The 20,650-nt window shown below is 38.7% G+C and overlaps 1 long non-coding RNA gene across 2 annotated transcripts in view; it reads right to left on the minus strand.

Annotated features, from left to right (window-relative positions):
* The window catches only part of LOC102549242 (uncharacterized), a 1,084,685-nt gene that overhangs the window by 360,036 nt on the left and 703,999 nt on the right, over positions 1-20,650 (minus strand). The window lies entirely within an intron of this gene.

The following is a 20,650-nucleotide window of genomic DNA, read 5'->3' on the forward strand; positions in this document are numbered from 1 at the left end:
ACTAGAGAAAGATAGCACAACATTGCAGATACCCCATATCATGTTCTTGGCACCAGGTAAGCTGCACAAAAATGAGGCATTACATGGAGACAAATTCTGGGCCAGAAAGTCTTATCTCAACAGGACATGGAGACAGTAAAGGTAGGTGCACCTGCCCCTGCCCCTGCCCATGCCCCTGCCCCTAGAGTTCTAGTGAAACAAATAGTGATGTTAATAATCCGTTAAGTGAGACAGATCTCCTTGTAACCATCCAAATAGATGAATATTCGTGAATGGGGTGCTGTTTTGTGTGTGTCACTTCAGGGTGACTAAAGAGCAAGCCAAATCGCCATGAGCCACTAGGTAGAGTTTCTGAGGGCACATTCCTTTGAAGCTTTCTCTAGATAGTGAAAACCTGGATTTGTTTACAGACTAGACCAGACTGAAGACAAGGAAGATGGCCAGCAACACTTATGGGAATGCTTGTGAAGTAAATTGTGGTGATATCAGTCTTGGAAATGACATGAACTTTCTTTCTTTTTTCTTTCTTTCTTTCTCTCTTTCTTTCTCTCTTTTTTTATCAAGAAAGTGGAGTTGCTTGATCACACTGAGACAGGTGTTTCATATAGAATTGTTGATTACTCTACAAGAGCAACTTCAGTTACCTCCAGGTCTGCAGAAGAGTCCCTGAGGGCACTTTCTTCTGAAGATGATGCAGTGGAGGTATTCCGGGTCCCTTTCATGCCAGAACTGCCTTTCCCTGTGCCTGTACATCTTGGACAGAATAGTGAGGCATAATACACATGTAAGACCTTAGAGAGACTCTAAAGAGATGTCAGGAAATTTATATTTGATGAATGTCCCTAAACCTTCAAGTATCCCACTATTCTTTTAGCACATAGGAGAAAATACTGGAAGTAATGGTCTTTTTTCTGTATCAAGTAACCTAAAAGTTTTTATAACCTTTCAGAAATCTGATTACATGAAGTCTTCCACAAGCTCTTTTGCTTCTTTTAGCTTTTACATGTAACAAATTCAAATGCACCTTGACAACCAAGAAAGTACTGCAGGTTTATGAGAGGATTTACACATGGAGGAAGCCCTAAACCTGCTTTGTGTTTAAGGGTTACTTCTTCCAATGATCGACAAGCCACCGTTACCCAAGAACTATTCTTAAATCCAACTAAAAGCTTTTACTTCCTTTTTTGATGATAGGAGGCCTTTGACCTCATTGTCTCATCTGAACATGAAGAAAAATGTAGCTTTTAAGAACCACAAATATGTGATGATGAGATATTAAACTTGTGGCTTATTCCTTCTGTATGCTGTACCATTCTACAGCCATGTGAGGTTAATGAAGATGAGACATTTGACAGGTTTTTTTTTTGAAAAATACCTAAAGCCTAAAAAAAACAGCTTGTATTATGTTCCTGATACATATTAAATAAATGAATATCACATGTGTTTGCCTCTGTTGTATATTTTGTGTGGTGCATACTTTTTTTGGAGGATATGGTCATATTTTATTGTGTACATGTATACAATTCTCAAACATTCTTTTATTAACTTGAGTATTTCTTATTTACATTTCCAGTGTTATTCCCTTTCCCGGTTTCCGGGCAAACAACCCCTAACCCCTCCCCATCCCCTTCTTTATGGGTGTTCCCCTACTCATCCTCCCCCCATTGCCGCCCTCCCCACAACAATCATATTTACTAGGGGTTCACTCTTAGCAGGACCAAGGGCTTCCCCTTACACTGGTGATCTTACTAGGATATTCAATGCTACCTGTGAGGTCAGAGTCCAGGGACAGTCCATGTATAGTCTTTAGGTAATGGCTTAGTCCCTGGAAGCTCTGGTTGCTTGGCATTGTTGTTCATATGGGGTCTCGAGCCCCTTCAAGCTCTTCCAGTTCTTTCTCTGATTCCTTCAATGGGAGTCCTATTCTCAGTTCAGTGGTTTGCTGCTGGCATTCACCTCTGTATTTGCTGTATTCTGGGTGTGTCGCTCAGGAGAGATCTACATCCGGCTCCTGTCTGCCTGCACTTCTGTGCTTCATCCATCTTGTCTAATTGGGTGGCTGTATATGTATGGGCCACATGTGGGGCAGGCTCTGATTGGGTGTTACTTCAGTCTCTGTTTTAATCTTTGCCTTTCTCTTCCCTGCCAAGGGTATTCTTGTTCCCCTTTTAAAGAAGGCGTGAAACATTCACATTTTGATCATCCGTCTTGAGTTTCATTTGTTCTAGGCGTCTAGGGTAATTCAAGCATTTGGGCTAATGGCCACTTATCAATGAGTGCATACCATGTATGTCTTTCTGTGATTGGGTTAGCTCACTCATAATGATATTTTACAGTTCCATCCATTTGCCTAAGAATTCCATAAAGCCGTTGTTTTCGATAGCTGAGTAATATTCCAGTGTGTAGATGTACCACATTTTCTGTATCCATTCCTCTGTTGAAGGGCATCTGGGTTCTTTCCAGCTTCTGGCTATTATAAATAAGGCTGCGTTGAACATAGTGGAGCATGTGTCGTTTTTATATGTTGGGGCATCTTTTGGGTATATGCCCAAGAGAGGTATAGCTGCATCCTCAGGCAGTTCAATGTCCAATTTTCTGAGGAACCTCCAGACTGATTTCCAGAATGGTTGTACCAGTCTGCAATCCCACCAACAATGGAGGAGTGTTCCTCTTTCTACACGTCCTCGCCAGCATTTGCTGTCACCTGAGTTTTTGAAATCTCAGGGTTGTTTTGATATGCATTTCCCTTATGACTAAGATGTTGGACATTTCTTTAGAGGTTTCTCAGCCATTCGGCATTCCTCAGCTGTGAATTCTTTGTTTAGCTCTGAACCCCATTTTTTAATAGATTTTTTAAAGATTTATCCATGTATTATATATAAGTACACTGTAGCTGTCTTCATATACACCAGAAGAGGGCATCGGATCTCTTTACAGATGGTTGTGAGCCACCATGTGGTTGCTGGGAATTGAACTCCGGACATCTGGAAGAACAATAGGGTGCTCTTACCGCTGAACAATCTCTCCAGCCCCCTGAACCCCAATTTTTAATAAGGTTATTTGTCTCCGTACGGTCTAACTTCTTGAGTTCTTTGTATATTTTGGATATAAGGCCTCTATCTGTTGTAGGATTGGTAAAGATCTTTTCCCAATCTGTTGATTATCGTTTTGTCCTAACCACAGTGTCCTTTGCCCTCCAGAAGCTTTGCAGTTTTATGAGATCGATTTGTCGATTCTTGATCTTAGAGCATAAGCCATTGGTGTTTTGTTCAGGAAATTTTTTCCAGTGACCATGTGTTCGAGATGCTGCCCTAGTTTTTCTTCACTTAGTTTGATTGTATCTGGTTTGATGTGGAGGTCATTGATCCACTTGGACTTAAGCCTGTACAGGGTGATAAGCATGGATGGATCTGCATTCTTCTACATGTTGACCTCCAGTTGAACCAGCACCATTTGCTGAAAATGCTATCTTTTTTTCCATTGGATGGTTTTGGCTCCTTTGTCAAAAATCAAGTGTATGGGTCCATTTCTGGGTCTTCAATTCTGTTCCATTGGTCTATCTGTCTGTCTCTGTACCAATACCATGCAGTTTTTATCACTATTGCTCTGTAATACTGCTTGAGTTCAGGGATAGTGATTCCCCCTGAAGTCCATTTATTGTTGAGGATGGTTTTTTTGTTATTCCAGACGAATTTTCAAATTGTTCTGTCTAACTCTTTGAAGAAATGGATTGGTATTTTGATGGGGATTGCATTGAATCTGTAGATCGCTTTTGGTAAAATGGCCATTTTTACTATATTAATCCTGCCAATCCATGAGCATGGGAGATCTTTCCATCTTCTGAGGTCTTCTTCAATTTCTTTCTTCAGAGTCTTGAAGTTCTTATTGTACAGATCTTTTACTTGCTTGGTTAAAGTCACACCGAGGTACTTTATATTATTTGGATCTATAATGAAGGGTGTCGATTCCCTAATTTCTTTCTTGGCTTGTTTCTCTTTTGTGTAGAGGAAGGCTACTGATTTATTTGAGTTAATTTTATACCCAGCCACTTTGCTGAAGTTGTTTATCAGCTTTAGTAGTTCTCTGGTGGCACTTTTGGGACCACTTAAATATACTATCATATCATCTGCAAATAGTGATATTTTGACTTCTTCTTTTCTGATCTGTATCCCCTTGACCTCCTTTTCTTGTCTGATTGCTCTGGCTAGAACTTCAAGAACTATATTGAATAAGTAGGGAGAAAGTGAGCAGCCTTCTCTAGTCCCTGATTTTAGTGGGATTGCTTCAAGTTTCTCTCCATTTACTTTAATGTTAGCAACTGGTTTGCTGTATATGGCTTTTACTATGTTTAGGTATGGGCCTTGAATTCCTATTCTTTCCAGCACTTTTATCATGAAGGGGTGTTGAATTTTGTCAAATGCTTTTCAGCATCTAATGAAATGATCATGTGGTTTTGTTCTTTCAGTTTGTTTATATAATGGATCACGGTGATGGTTTTCCATATATTAAACCATCCCTGCATGCCTGGGATGAAGCCTACTTGATCATGGTGGATGATTGTTTTGATGTGCTCTTGGATTCGGTTTACCAGAATTTTATTGAGTATTTTTGCATCGATATTCATAAGGGAAATTGGTCTGAAGTTCTCTTTCTTTGTTGGGTCTTTGTGTGGTTTAGGTATAAGCGTAATTGTGGCTTCATAGAAGGAATTCGGTAGTGCTCCATCTGTTTCAATTTTGTGGAATAGTTTGGATAATATTGGTATGAGGTCTTCTATGACGGTCTGATAATATTCTGCACTAAACCTGTCTGGACCTGGGCTCTTTTTGGTTGGGAGACCTTTAATGACTGCTTCTATTTCCTTAGGAGTTATGGGGTTGTTTAACTGGTTTATCTGTTCCTGATTTAACTTCGGTACCTGGTATCTGTCTAGGAAATTGTCCATTTCCTGCAGATATTCAGGTTTTGTTGAATATAGGCTTTTATAGTAAGATCTGATGATTTTTTGAATTTCCTCTGAATCTGTAGTTATGTCTCCCTTTTCATTTTTGATTTTGTTAATTTGGACACACTCTCTGTGTCCTCTCGTTAGTCTGGCTAAGGGTTTATCTATCTTGTTGATTTTCTCAAAGAACCAACTTTTGGTTCTGTTGATTTTTTCTATGGTCCTTTTTGTTTCTACTTGGTTGATTTCAGCTCTGAGTTTGATTATTTCCTGCCTTCTACTCCTCCTGGGTGTATTTGCTTCTTTTTGTTCTAGAGCTTTTAGGTGTGCTGTCAAGCTGGTGACATATGCTCTTTCCTGTTTCTTTCTGCAGGTACTCAGAGCTATGAGTTTTCCTCTTAGCACAGCTTTCATTGTGTCCCATAAGTTTGGGTATGTTGTACCTTCATTTTCATTAAATTCTAAAAAGTCTTTAATTTCTTTCTTTATTTCTTCCTTGACCTGGTTATCGATGAGTAGAGCATTGTTCAATTTCCACGTATATGTGGGCGTTCTTTCCTTGTTGTTATTGAAGACCAGCTTTAGGCTGTGGTGGTCTGATAGCACGCATGGGATTATTTCTATCTTTCTGTACCTGTTGAGGCCCATTTTTTGACCAATTATATGGTCAATTGTGGAGAAAGTACCATGAGGAGCTGAGAAGAATGTATATCCTTTTCCTTTAGGGTAGAATGTTCTATAAATATCTGTTAAGTCCATTTGGTCATGACTTCTCTTAGTCTGTCTAAGTCTCTGTTTAATTTCTGTTTCCATGATCTGTCCATTGATGAGAGTGGGGTGTTAAAAACTCCTACTATTATTGTTTGAGGTGGAATGTGTGTTTTGAGCTTTAGTAAGGTTTCTCTTATGTATGTAGGTGCCCTTGTGTTTGGGGCATAGATATTTAGGATTGATATTTCATCTTGGTGGATTTTTCCTTTGATGAATATGAAGTGCTTCTTCTGACCATTTGCTTGGAAAGTTGTTTTCCAGCCTTTCACTTTGAGGTAGTGTCTGTCTTTGTCTCTGAGGTGTGTTTCCTGTAGGAAGCAGAATACAGGGTCCTCTTTGTGTATCCAGTTTGTTAATCTATGTCTTTTTATTGGGGAGGTGAGGCCATTGATTGTTGAGTGATATTAAGGAATAGTGATTATTGCTTCCTGTTATATTCATATTTGGACGTGAGGTTGTGTTTGTGTGCTTTTCTTCTCTTTGTTTTTTGCCAAGACGATTAATTTCTTGCTTCTTCTAGGGTGTAGCTTGCCTCCTTCTGTTGGGCTTTACCATTCATTATCCTTTGTAGTGCTGGATTTGTAGAAAGATATTGTGTAAATTTGTTTTTTTCATGGAATATCTTGGTTTCTCCATCTATGTTAATTGAGAGTTTTGCAGGATACAGTAACCTGGGCTGGCATTTGTGTTCTCTTAGGGTCTGTATGACATCTCTCCAGGATCTTCTGGCTTTCATAGTCTCTGGCGAAAAGTCTGGTTCGATTCTGATAGGTCTGCCTTTATATATTACTTGACCTTTTTCACTTACTGCTTTTAATATTCTTTCTTTATTTTGTTCATTTGGTGTTTTGACTATTATGTGACAGGAGGAATTTCTTTTCTGGTCCAATCTATTTGGAGATCTGTGTGCTTCTTGTATGCCTGTGTGTGTGTGTGTGTGTGTGTGTGTGTGTGTGTGTGTGTGTTTCCTGTTTGGGCTTTTTTTTTACATTAATTCTATAGCATGAGTGTGCATCAGAGTTCTTAGCTATTGTTGTGTTTTGCCTTATTTGAAACAGAATAATTGTTATTGGTGGACTTGTGCAACTCTTTGTGTATCCCCAGATATTCTAAGCATTCTCTCATCCGTTCCTGTGCAACTCCCATCTCTATAGTAGGGGATTATGAAAGTGGAGTGACATTCTTCAAAGAAAGTAAGTAGCAGTATGCTACATTAATACTGGCTTAGATTATTCACGATTTCTTTTTTCACAAAATATTCCTTTGTGTTTATTGAGAAAAATGTGAGAGGTACTGAGAGTTGAGACAATGGTTGGTACAGGAATGTACATAATCCACATGGCCTCTGTTATGGATTTTATATACTTAGTCCAGGAATGGCACTGTTGGGAGTTGTGGCCTTATTGGAATAAGTATGTCACTGGAGATCATAGGTTTAAGAACTTCTCCATTACTACCTAGAAGACAGTCTTCGCACTTGCAGCCATCATAGGAAGATGTAGAACTCTCAGCATCACCTGCACCATACTTGCCTGGATGCTTCCATATTCCTGACTTGATGATACTGGACCAAGCCTCTCAAGCTGTAAGCCAGCCCCAATTGAATGTTGTCTTATATTATATGTGCCTTAGTCATGATGTCGTTTTACAGCAGTAAAACCATAATTAGAAGAGTCTCATACACCTTTGTGTGTATAAACAGTTGAAATTGGGTGTTGTAGGTTAGGAAAATTGAAGACATGAAAGTAAAAGATCATAGAAATGTGCAGTGGATCTAAGAGGATTTAGGATGGCAAGCAAGGGGGCTAACATGATCAAAGTCCATTTAAACACATATAACATTTTCAGATATGTAATAAATATAATGTATTTCAAATCACCACCAATGATCATACATCTGTCTTCAGTCTACATGCAGAAACAATTCATATGTATACTACAATTAATTGAAGTAAAAGTTCACAGCAAAATAATCTTAAATGAGCATTCACACATTAAATACTCATATAAATTACTTTATGCATGGAAATGAGTAAACTGTAATTCAAAAAGAGTGAACAACAATTGCAGAGTGAAATGAATAATCTTTTAGGAAATATGTCTTGAATACAGGGAGACAAAGGCCATTCACTGCAAGCCATCCCTTCAGGCCAATTGATTCTCTTTTTTTTCAGAGTTTAAATGTGTATTTGAGGGTGTCAGGGCATTGGAAATAGGTCTCAAATTGTTCTGTATTCATGTACTTCATACTCTTACCATTGCATCTTTGGGAAATCTGCATCCCTCCGTGTAACACTGTAGGATCACAGAGCCATTTTTTCCCAAATATTCTTAAATGCTTTATTGCTTTTGTCCCTATGAAGGAGACATCTTTACATGGGCATGTAATTGTTGAAAGTCATTAAAAGTTTTCTTGGTGTTTGTGTAGATGATGTTGTGGATCTAGATTTGAGTTGAGAGTCAATCCTGTAATAGTAAATGGCACTTGGGAATACTAAAATTACACATCAGGGGTCAGAGGTTAAATTCAGAATAGGTGCAGCTTTTTAGCTTAGCATTGCTCTTGTGGCAACACCCAAAGACAAATGAGAATTTCTTCGTGTCAAGAGATGGATAATTATAAACTTGAAAGTATCCTGGGCATCAAGAAATTGACAAGGATGCTATGATTGAAATTGAGACCTGAAAAGATTTTAACAGAAATTGGAAAATGTTTACTGCTAGGTGAAGAAAAGTTTGTGTTCATTCTGTCATGAGAAAATATAATTTATTCCACCGGATCCCAAAATATACCCTTGATACTTTCTTCATTTAAGTGGGATGCATTCTTCAGTTCTTCATTCTTTCTTCTGTCCATATATTTCCCTCCTTCCCACCTCCTTGCATTTTCATTCTACATTTAATACAAGTTTGTTTTTCAATTCCCGGGCTTAACAAATGAGCAACTTGCAACTGATAGCTACTACAAGAGGAAAAAATCAGTTTTTTTCACTAGAATGACAGCAGGAATACCAATCACATTGAAGTCAGGCCTCACACTTAGGAATCATTAGCCAACACTTTTCAGACTGATTTTCAGTGATATTTTCCCCTTCTTGACTTTATTGTGGCCTTTTCTTAAGAAAGTGAATGAATATAAAATTTACTATGTATAGAGCAAAGACACATCTAAGCAGGGATGAACAATGTGAAAAACTCTAATATAGTATATAAACTATCAAGGAATAAAAATATTTTTATGTTTGAAAATAATATGAAAAATATAGATATTACCCCCCCAGTTCTAAAATGTCTTAAATAATTCAAAGCATTCCTTTTAAAATTTATTCTAACCAAAAGTTTCCACAAAGTCAAAAAGAAAACTGATATGTGAAAAATGAAGTATAAATAGCATGTCTATGTCAAAGGTCTCTTGTAATTCTAGATAAGATATAATGTGAAAAAAAAAAGACTGTGTTGAATACATCCTTTAGTTAGTTGAGAAAACCTTTAGGTACATTAAGAATTATATTGCTTATGGAAATGACTAGCGGGGGAAGAAACAGCTATCATTGTTTTACATTACACAGTCACAAGTATAAGGCATTGATCCATATTTGTTCAAAGATTTATTTAGACTGATATGATTCTGTTATATTGTGAATTTTATGACCACATTATGACATGATACCAGGATTCTAAAGGAATAAGAAATGGGATTAGAGTTTCATTCAGATTATAAATTCCCTCTTATAAGAGGCAGAAGGAAGAATGTCCTTTTAAATCGTGTACCTATTCTATTGCTTCCAAAAATCGTAATCAGCCCAAGGAAATCTATATTGATGATCCTAAAGCACAAAGACACCAGGTACATTTGTCCCTCCAATTTGTAGAAACGGGAGAGCAGTTTTGTGAAAAGGAATTCTGTACTGATGGAAATACTAGATTTCAGCTGGTCCGTGAATTCACTTTCATTTCACTTCCACTGATAAGTTACTGCTAAACAAGAAAGGAGGAAGTTTAGATGTGTACCAATAAGAGTACATTTTACACCAATCAGCTAAAATTAAAAACACAAAGAGAAGAACATGTTCAAGTGGATGTGGAGAAATGGGAACCAACCTCTATGCCTGGTGAGAGTGCAAACTTGTACAACTACCTATAAATCAATCTGGGAAATCCTCAGAAAACTGGAAATAATTCTACCTGAAGCAGCTATACTGCTCCTATGTCTATACCCTAAATACCCTCCCAAATATCACAAGGAATCCTGCTACAGTGTGTTCCTAGAAGCCTTATTCACAATAGGCAGAATGTGGAAGCAACACAGATGATCCCGATCAAATAATAAATAGAGAAAAAGGGATTTATTTACATAATAGAATATTAGTAAGCTATTAAAAACAAGAAATCATGACTTTTGCAGGCGAGCAGGTGAAAATAGAAAATATCCTTCTGAGTGAGGTTACCCAGAACGAAAAACCATGTATGGTATATACTAACCGATATGTGGATATTAGGCAAATATAGAGAATACCCATGATACTACCCAGAGGACCTATAAAGTTAAAAAAAAAAGTCCAAGTGAGGATGCATTAGTCCCACTTAGTAGGTGGGAGAAAAGAATCATCAGAGGCAAAGAGAGGCAGGTATTTGCATGAGAGAAGAGAGAGGCCTGGGGAAAGGGGGACAGGGTCAACTATGTGGGGAGAGAGAATTCCAGAGAGCCAGGAGAATGAAAGAAAATATGAAGCTGCTGGCAGTAAGAGTGGAAAATAGAGCAGGGAAAATAAATGGCTGACAGGTAACCAACCCTACTTGGGATCCATCCCATTAAATCCACTGATAGGCACTAGACCCTGAAAAGTGTATTGATCCTATGTTGTCCTTGAAGACAGGACCCTTACATGACTGAACTTTGAGAGGCTCACCTAGCATCTGATTGAGACTGAGACTGAAGGAAACACACACAGCCAAGAATTAGACTGAGGTTAGGAACCCTAAGAAAATTACAGGAAGGATTGAAGAAACTGAAAAGGATGGCAACTCCATAGGAAGACTAACACTGTCAAATAACCTGTACCACTGGCAGGTCCTAGAGACAAAGCCAACAAGCAAAAATCATACATCGGATGTTCCAGGGTCTGGAACATAAGTGCCAGAGGACTGCCTTTAAAACAAAAAGAAATAGGCATTACCAAGAGAAGTAGGTAATAGGAAATAAGCCAACACATTGTTGAAACCAATAAATGAGAGACAAAGAGAACAATTCGAAAAATAAACAAAACCGAAAGATAATTCTTTGATGAAATCAATAATATAAAAACAACTTTTGGAAACTAACTAAAAGCAAAGAATATCAAAATTAGCAAAATAAAAAGTGAACAGGGGTATAAAACCACACCAAGGAATCCCAAAGTATTGTTTGATCTCACTTCAAAAGCCTGTACTCCACAAAATTGGAAAATATAAATGAAATGGATGATTTTCTAGATAGATAATACTTACCAAAGTTAAATCAAGATATGGAAAAGAACACAAACTTTCATATAGACCCCAAGAAAATTCAGGATGTCAGTAAAAGTCTCCCAACCAATAAAAGCCCAGGAACACTGGATTTTTGTAAAGGATTCTACCAGACTTTCAAAGAACTAATACGAATACTTCTCAAACTATGCTACAAAATAGAAACAGAATGAAATTCGCCAAACTCATTTACGGTGAGTAATAATCCCACTGTTAGGCTGATATCTAAAGCAGACAAAAATTCAACAAAGAAAGAGAAATTCAGGGCAGTTTTTCTTACTAACACTGATGCAAAAATACTTGCAAAATTGTGAGGTCTGAAGTGAACCTCTACTGGGACCTTCTGAATTGAGACTCAGAGGTGGTGATCCATGTAAAAGCAAGAGGGTTTAATCATTCAGGACAAGTCGGGCTCATTGCACTACCAGAGGAGATGACCAAACTCTAACAGGGAGCTATATACCCTGCAAACAATTGAGGCAGAATCCAATCTAGGACAGAATTTGCACAATGGTAACCAGGCAGGGTACTATGCACATTTGGTGGAGGGAAACAACTTTCAGATGGGACTTAGTGTGCCATTTAAGATTTGTCCAAGTGGGCGATTGTTTGGAAGCCACAGGTAACTTTGTGTGACAGGTTGGGTTGGAGCTGTTCCAGTAACTAAACCAGTTTTTTTCTTCCCAAAAGGAGGGGTCCTTGTGCTCAGAGGTTTGTGGTGGGGATTTTACCATTGGCCCTAGATTGGCCCCAACTCTGGCTCTTTGGGATTTAACATTTTCTTTGACTGATACATAAATATCTTCTATTGTATCTTCTACATCTAAGATTCCTAAAATTCCTTCTTCCATTTCCTGTCTTGTTATTGTTTTCTTTCTCAAGGTTTTCATCTGCAGGGTTTTCTCATTGTGTGTGTGTATGTGTGTGTGTGTGTGTGTGTGTGTGTGTGTGTGTGTGTGTGTGTGTGTGTATTTTCTGCTTCTATTTCCAATCTCAGGTCTTACATAGTTTTATATATTTCCTTCAACTGTTTAATTGTATTTTCCTTTATTACTTTAAGAAATTTATTTGTTTCTTCTTTAAATACCTCAGTCTGTTTGATCATATTTTCCTGCACGTTATTAAGGAATGTATTCATTTCCTCTTTAATAGTTGCTATCAACATTATAATATTGGACATACAGTCATTTCCATTAGATTTGGTTGTGTTATGATAGCCGTGGTTTGCTCTTCTGGGGTAGCTGTGTGTTAGAGATGTTATGTTACCCTGTCTTTTGTTGAAGGTGTTATTTAGGGAGACTATAGTCATCTGGAAGGTGTTGGTCCCTAGGTGTTCTTGTTCTAACAGGAAGTGGGAGGAAGTTGAACCTCAGTGATCATAGAGTGGTAGCACTTTGATTGGAACCCTTAGGGTGTATGTTTCCAGATCTTCATGACTTTATTGTTTAAAACTGAAACTCCATAAAGATTACAGAGCTACAGGACATATGTAGGTGGGTGGAGAGCAGAAAAGAGATGAGAGGTCACCCTGGGATAGTAGGCTGCTTAGGGAGACATGGGTTGCCCCAAAGGAATCAGAAACCAGGGAAGATGGGTGGGGGAAGGGAATGTTACCATTATGACTCAGGATCTGCAGGTCTGATGAATGTGTGGAGAGAGGTGGCAAGAATAATGAATGTCCCCCTGACAATGAAGGCTCTTCCAGGCACCTTGGCTGGGAGAGAAGGGCTCAGAGAGCAGGTATAATTGGTTTCCTAAATTTATTTGTGTAATTTATTTTACATTACTCCAAGTTAATATGAAAACATCATGACAGGAAAGTAATTCTCAAGCTTTCACATAGACAGTGACAGAGAGTTGTTATGAAAATAACAAAGGTCTGTTGAAAAGATGCCAAAGAATAATAAATGTATACATTGTTCACTCAGATTCTACTCACAGTCATAAGAAACCTGTAGCCGTTCCCCACAGAGCACAACTGTGCTTCCATGGAGTACAGCATTAGAGTGGTTTTCTTTTCATACCAAGTTGGTGGAACCAACAGACCGAGGATATAGATGGAGTAGAGCACATTGTCTCCATTTCAATTTTTTGAAGTGAGACTCAAAAATACAGTCAGTTGTAATAGGACCTCATTCTGCTATGTGGAGTCTTCTTTAAACTAGGGTAGAGTGCATCACTGTGGAGGCTAATTATAACAACTGAAAGTGGATTCTTGCTAGGAAGCCTGCATGCTGCTACATGGAAGCTACCCACTGTATTTGGAGGCTACTTAATACTAGGATAAGTGGCCCCATTCTTTGTATGCTGTTGCAATATTATTCAATATGTACCCAGAACTTCCCTATGATAGATGTCACTTTTAAGGGGTTTTAATTGCTTTTTCTGCTTTCTTTTTCTTCCTTCTTCTCAATATTTACCTACATTAGAAGACTGTAGGATTTAAATCCTAAATAAAGAACCAGATATTTAAACAATTCTTAAGATTATGTAACAAATCAAATAAACACAAGTCTATGTAAAATCAACTACACAGTTTATATAAAAGGCTTTTATGAAAATTGTAGAAAAATAGAAATATAGATTTATTGTCTTTTAACTCATTCGAAAAATCCACATGAAATATTTTAATCTTTTATTTATTACCTGTCTAGACATTCATTTTATGCCATTACAAGCACACTTGCTCATATGCTGTTATTTCTGTTAAAGGAAACATACTGTAAAAATGTACGGTAATTATAAACATTTTCATGCCTGAGTAACGTTAACCTAGTGTCTGTTATGTTCTATGCTTTATGGTTCTTGGAAACCAATCATAATAGAGATCAATTATTCTTCCATTATGTATTAGTCACAATAATCTTGGATGCAAGACGCCCTTCGGGATCAACATCCTACCTGTGCCATGTTTGTAGGTAATTGAATCCCTGGTTATCAAGTTGGGACATGAATTCTAGGCAAGTCAAGTCACCCTGTCACAGTGGATTAATCCAAACATTGAGTACAAGATAAGCATGCCACTATCATATGTTCCTTAGGAATTCTCCTGTCCCTAAATACGGATTGGTGAAAGAACTTGGCACAGAGATATGCTGTTTTTAGAATTCAAACTGTTTGAATCTGGCTCAGATTTAGTGGGGCCCAAGGCTGTTCCATGGAACTGGTTGATCAGTCCTGGGGAAAATATAAATAAACTATCTTTGGTTAACCTAATTTGGGGTGTGTTGTTGTTTGTGGGGAAATGCCTGGACACCAACATAAGAGTTGTAGATTTGTCTCTTTGTTCTTTTATTTGATTTTTTATTTACATTTCAAATATTATCCCCTTTACCAGTTTCTGCTCCAGAAACTCACTGTCCCATTCTTGTACTCCTGCTTCTATTTGGGTACTTGACCACCAGACTATACACAGGCTCCGACCTCCTTAACCTGACATTCTCCTATATAGGGCATGCAGCTTTCACAGGACAAAGGGCTCTCCTCCATTGAAGTCTGTCAAGACCATCCTGTGCTACACATGCAAATGGACCCATAGGTCCATCCATGTGTACTCTTGGGAGAGTGGTTAGTTCCTGGGAGCTCTGGGGGGCCTGTCTGGCTGATGTAATTTTTCTTCCTATAGGGTTGCAAACCCCTTCATCTCCTTCAGTCCTTTCTCTAACTCCTCCATTAAGGAGCTCATTCTCAATTAAATGGTTGACTGTGAGCATCTGCTTCTGTATTTCTCAGGTTCTGGCAGAGCCACAAGAGACAGCTGCCAGGTTCCTGTCAGCATGCAATTCTTGGTGTCCTTAACACTATCTGGGTTTCCTGTCTGAAAATTGGATGGATTCCCCAGGTGTGGCAGTCTCTGCTCCACATTTTCAATATTTCCTCCTGTGAATATTTTTCTTCCCCCTTCTAAGAAGAACTGAATCATCCACTATTTGGTCTTCCTTCTTCTTGAGCTTCATGTGGTCTGTCAATTTTATCTTGGGTATTTCAAACTTTTGTGTTAATATCCACTTATCAGTGAAAGCATAACAAGAAAGTTCTTTTGTGACACACTGGATGACATCTTCCAGTTCTGTCCCTTTGCCTTAGAATTTCATGAAGTCATTGTTTATAGTAGCTGAGCAATATTCCATTGAGTAAATGTCCCACATTTTCTGTATCCATTTCTCTGTTGAAGGACGTCTGCATTATTCCTAACTTCTGGCTTTCATAAATAGTGCTGTTATAAACATAGTGGAACATGTGTCCTTGTTATATGTTGGAGCATATTTTGGGTATATGAACAAAAGTGGTATAGTTGGGTTGTCAGGTCCACCAGACTGATTTCCACAGTGGTTGTAACAGCTTGCAATCTCACTAACAATGAAGGACTGTTCATCTTTCTCTACATCCCTGCCAACAACTGCTGTCTCCTGAGTTTTTGATCATATCCATTTTGATTGGTGTGAAGTGAAATCTCAGGGTTGTTTGGATTTCTTTTCCCTGATAACTAAGGATGTTGAACATTTCTTTAGGTGCTCCACAGCCTTTTGATATTCCTTTTTTTAAATTCTTTGTTTAGTTCTGTACTCCATTTTTACTGGGGTTATTTGATTCTCTGGAGTCGAATTTCTTGAGTTCTTTATATAAATTGAATATTAGCATTCTATTGGACATAGGATTGGCAAAGTTCTTTTTCCCAATCTGTTGTTTGCCGTTTTGTCCTAATAACAGTGTCCTTTGCATTCCAGAAACTTTGCAATTTTATGAGGTCCCATTTGTTGATTCTTTCACTTAGAGCATAAGCCATTGCTATTCTGTTCAGGAAATTTCCCCCTGTCCATGTGTTCAAGGAACTTCCCCTGCTTTCTCTTCTATTAGTTTCATTGTATCTGGTTTTATGTGGGTGTCCTTGATCCACTTGCAGTTGAGCTTTGTACAAGGAAATAAGAATATATTGATTTGCATTCTTCTGCATTCTGACCACCACTAGAAACCTAACCATTTGTTGAAAATTCTGTGTTTTATCCACTGGATGGTTTCTGCTCCTTTGTCAAAGATGAAGTCAATATAGGTAAGTTGGTTCATTTCTAGGTCTTCAATTCTAATCCGTTTAACTAGCTTCCTGTATGTGTACCAATATTTAACAATTTTTAACACTGTTGCTATCATTAATGGACCACAAAAGGAAGCTCTAGAGTGAGGGGTTATTTAATTATTTTTAATATTTACTGTTGTGTGAATAATATTTTGGAAATACGTACGTATTTGCTCAACATGCAAGATGAGTATTAAATGTTATCAGAATGGGGTTTACGACCACTTGGGTTGACTGTTTTCTACCAAGTTGGTTTCAGGTCCTCTGCAAATGTAATAATTGTCTACAAAAGTAATAATTCTCTGCTACTTGTGTATTGGAGTCCTGGCTCCCTCCATGTATGTTTCTCCATGGGAAGTCTAGTCCCTGAGAGCTCTGCTGATCCAGTTATTTGATCTTATTCTTCGTAAGGATTTGCAATTATCTTCAGCTCCATCAGTCTTTTCCCTTGGTCTTCCATTCATGTCCCCAGGCTCTGTCTGACAGTTGGCTATAAATATCTATGTCTGAATTTGTCAGATGCTGGTAGAACATCTCAGGAAATAGCCATATCTAGCTCCTCTCCGCAAGCACTTCTATACATTAGCAGTAGTGTGGAGGTTTGGTGTCTCTGGATGGGAAGGATCTCTAGTTGGGGTGGTCTCTGGTTGGCCTTCCCTTCAATCACTGTTCCATTTTTCCCTGTCTTTCCTTTGAAAAGGACATGTCTAGGTTTAAAATTCGAGATGTTTGGGTGAACCCATTCCTCTCCAGTGAGCCATGCCACCCCTGAGAACTGAACAGAATATTGTCTGCTCACATTCGCAACTCAAGAGGAGATCATCTAGCACCATTTGTGGCCCCTGTGAAAAGGGACCTAGGAGTAGTAAGGGCAGGACCCTTCACGTTACTGCTCTCACGGAGACCTGAAAGCCAGCAACCAAGAGAGACTACATGCGTGAGAGCACAGGTAGGGTTGACTTTTCTGCTCCAAGTGACCTGCCTGTTGATTTCAGGATACAAAAAGGCAGAAATCTTCTGGGACCAGGCACTTCTGATTTCTGCACTTGGCCCCAACTTCTCTGATCCCAGCTCCCAGCTCCTAGCTCCCAGCTCCCAAATCCGAAGTAAGAGAGAGCTTATCAATCAGAAATGTTGGCAATCCTCAGACCTCAAGGCAGGGCAGACTGCTATTTGTACCCTCAATTGCCACATCCATTGCTCAAGAGGAAACTGCATAGTGCCTCTGGAAAAAGGAATATAGGAGCGGTCAGCTGCACACTCCCTGTGGTCCAGATCAGCACACAGATCTAAACTAAACTGATCAAACAGCTCCCTGCACCCAAATCCCATGGCAGGGAGAGGAAGACACTAAGAGGTAGAGATACCCCTGAGAACCAAGAGGAGACTACTCTCTTCTCACATTGCTGACATAAGAGGAAAATGCCTCCCTCCATCTGCAGCCCCTGAGGAAAACCCCTAGCATCATCTGTGGCCGTGAGCACAGGGAGCTAAGAGCAGTAGGGACAGGACCCTTCCAATTTTACCCTCACAGTCTGCTAAAAGTCAGCCACCAGGAATGACTGTACAGCTGAGAGCAGAACTCTCAAGTTCAATATATGGAAAACCATCAATGTAATCCACTATATAAACAAACTCAAGGATAAAAGCTACATGACCATTTCATTAGATGTTGAGAAAGCATTTGACAAAAGTCAACATCCCTTCATGATAAAAGTCCTGGAAAGAACAGGAATTAAAGTCCCATACCTAAACATAGTAAAAGCCATATACAGCAAACCTGTAGTTAACATTAACTCAATGGAGAGAAACTTGAAGCAAAACAACTCAAATCGGGGAGTAGACAAGGCTTCATTCTGCCTCCCTACTTACCCAATATATTTCTCAATGTCTTAGCCAAAGCAATCATACAACAAAAGGAGGTCAACAGGATACAAATTGGAAAGGAAGAAGTCAAAATATGACTATTTGCAGATAATTTGATAGTATATTAAGTGACCCAAAACTTCCACCAAAGAGGTGGTGAGACTGAAAAACAAATTCAGCAAAATGGCTATGTCTAAAATTAACTCAAACAAATCAGTAGCCTTCCACTACACAAAAGATTAACAGGCTGAGAAAGAAATTAGGGAAATGATGCCCTTCATAATAGTCCCTAATAATATAAAATACCTCGGGGTGACTTTAACCAAGCAATTGAATGGTCTGTATGATAAGAACTGCAAGTCTCTGAAGCAAGAAATTGAAGAAGACCTCAGATTATGGAAAGATCTTCCATGCTCATGGATTGGCAGGATTAATATAGTAAAAAATGGTCATCTTGCCGAAAGCGATCTACAGATTCAATACAATCCCAATCAAAAATCCATCTCAATTCTGCATAGAGTTAGAAAGAGTAATTTGAAAATTCATTTCGAATTAAAAAAATAAAAACCATGAAGGATAGCAAAAACTATCCTCAACAACAAAAGAGCTTCTGAGGGAACCACCATACCTGACAGTCAGCTGTATTACATTGAAATAGTGATAAAACTGTATAGGGTTGGTACAGAGACACGAAGGTAGATCAATGGAATAGAATTGAAGATCCAGAAATGAATCCACACATCTATAGTTACTAGATTTTTGAGAAAGAGCCAAAAACATCCAATGGAAAAAACAGCATTTTCAACACATGGTGCTCATTGAACTGGAGGTCAGCATGTAAAAGAATGGAAGTCAATCCATTCTTATTGCCTGTACAACCTTAAGTCCAAGTGGATCAAGGACCTCCAAGTCAAACCAGACACACACAAACTAATAGAAGAAAAAGTCGGGAAGGGTCACAAACACAGGGGCCCTGGAGAAAATTTCCCTTACAGAACACCAATGGCTTGTGCTCTAGAATCAAGAATTGACAAATGGGATTTCATGAAGCTGTAGAGCTTCTAAAAGCCAAATGGGACCCTACAGATAGAAAAAAGATCTTTTCCAATCCTACATAGGATATAGGGCTAATATAAAAAGTATACAAAGACTCATGAAGTTAGAAACAGAAGAGAAAAAATCCCTATTAAAAATGGGGTACAGAGCTAAACAAAGAATTCACTCCTAAGGAAGTTTGAATGGCTGAGAAGGACCGAAAGAAATGTTCAACATCCTTATTCATCAGGGAGATGAAAATCAAAAAAAAAACCCTGGAATTCCATGAACACCAGTCAGAAATGTTAAGATAAAAAACAAAAGACACACCAGTTGCTGGAGAGGATGAGGAGAAAGGGGAACACTCCTCCATTGTTGGTGGGATTGCAAACTGGTACAACCTCTCAGCAAATCAGTCTGGAATTTCCTCAGAAAATTGGCTATTGAACTACCTTTGGACCCAGCTATACCTCTCCTGGGCATATACCCAAAATTGTTCCAGCATGCAACAAAGTAACATGTTCCACTATGTTCACAGCAGCCTTATTTATAATTGCCAGAAGCTGGGATGAACCCACATACCCTTCAACAGAAGAATGGATACAGAAAACTTGGTACATACACAGAATGGCGTACTTCTCAGCTATCAGAGACAATGACATCATGAAATCCATAGGCAAATGGATGAAACTAGAAAATATATTAGTGAGTGAGGTAACACAATCACAGAAAAACAAATATGGTATGCACTCATCGACAAGTTGATATTATCCAAAATGATCAAATTACCCAAGATGCACAAACCACATGAATCTCAAGCAGGATGACCAAAATGATGATGCTTCACTCCTTCTTTAAAAGGGGAACAAAAATAAACATAGGTGGGGATAGGGAGGAAAAGTTTGTAGCAGAGACAGCCTGAAGAACCAGCTATTCAGAGCCTTCCCTACATGTGGCCTAGATAAGATTGTTGAACCTAAGAAATGTATGCTGACAGGAACCAGAGATAGATCTCTTCGGGGAAACACAGCTACAATATTTCAAATACAGAGGCAAATGCAAGCAGTAAAACACTGAAGTGACAAGAGAACCCTATTGGAGGAATTAGAGAAAGGTCTGAAGGAGATGAAGGGGCTTTAGACCCCATAAAACAACAATGCCAAACAAGCATTGCTTCCAGGGGCTAAATCACTATCCTAAGAATAGTAGTGATGGACCCTGTGCAACACTTTGAAGAATAATCTTGTTGTAGCAGTGAATAGTCTTTTTCCAGCACAAGTGGAAGTGGAAGCCCTTGGTCCTGCCAAGGTTGGACCCCCAGTGTTGTATTTTGTTGGGGAGGGGGAGGAGTAATGAGGGGTGAATGGGGAGGACACCCATATAGAATGTCGGGGGGGAGAGGCTAAGTGGCTTATGGACAAGAAACTGAGAAAAGGAAAAACAATTGAAATGTA

This window comes from Rattus norvegicus, chromosome 7 (genome assembly GCF_021556685.1).
Source record: "Rattus norvegicus strain SHRSP/BbbUtx chromosome 7, alternate assembly SHRSP_T2T, whole genome shotgun sequence".
NCBI classification, from domain to species: Eukaryota; Metazoa; Chordata; class Mammalia; order Rodentia; family Muridae; genus Rattus; species Rattus norvegicus.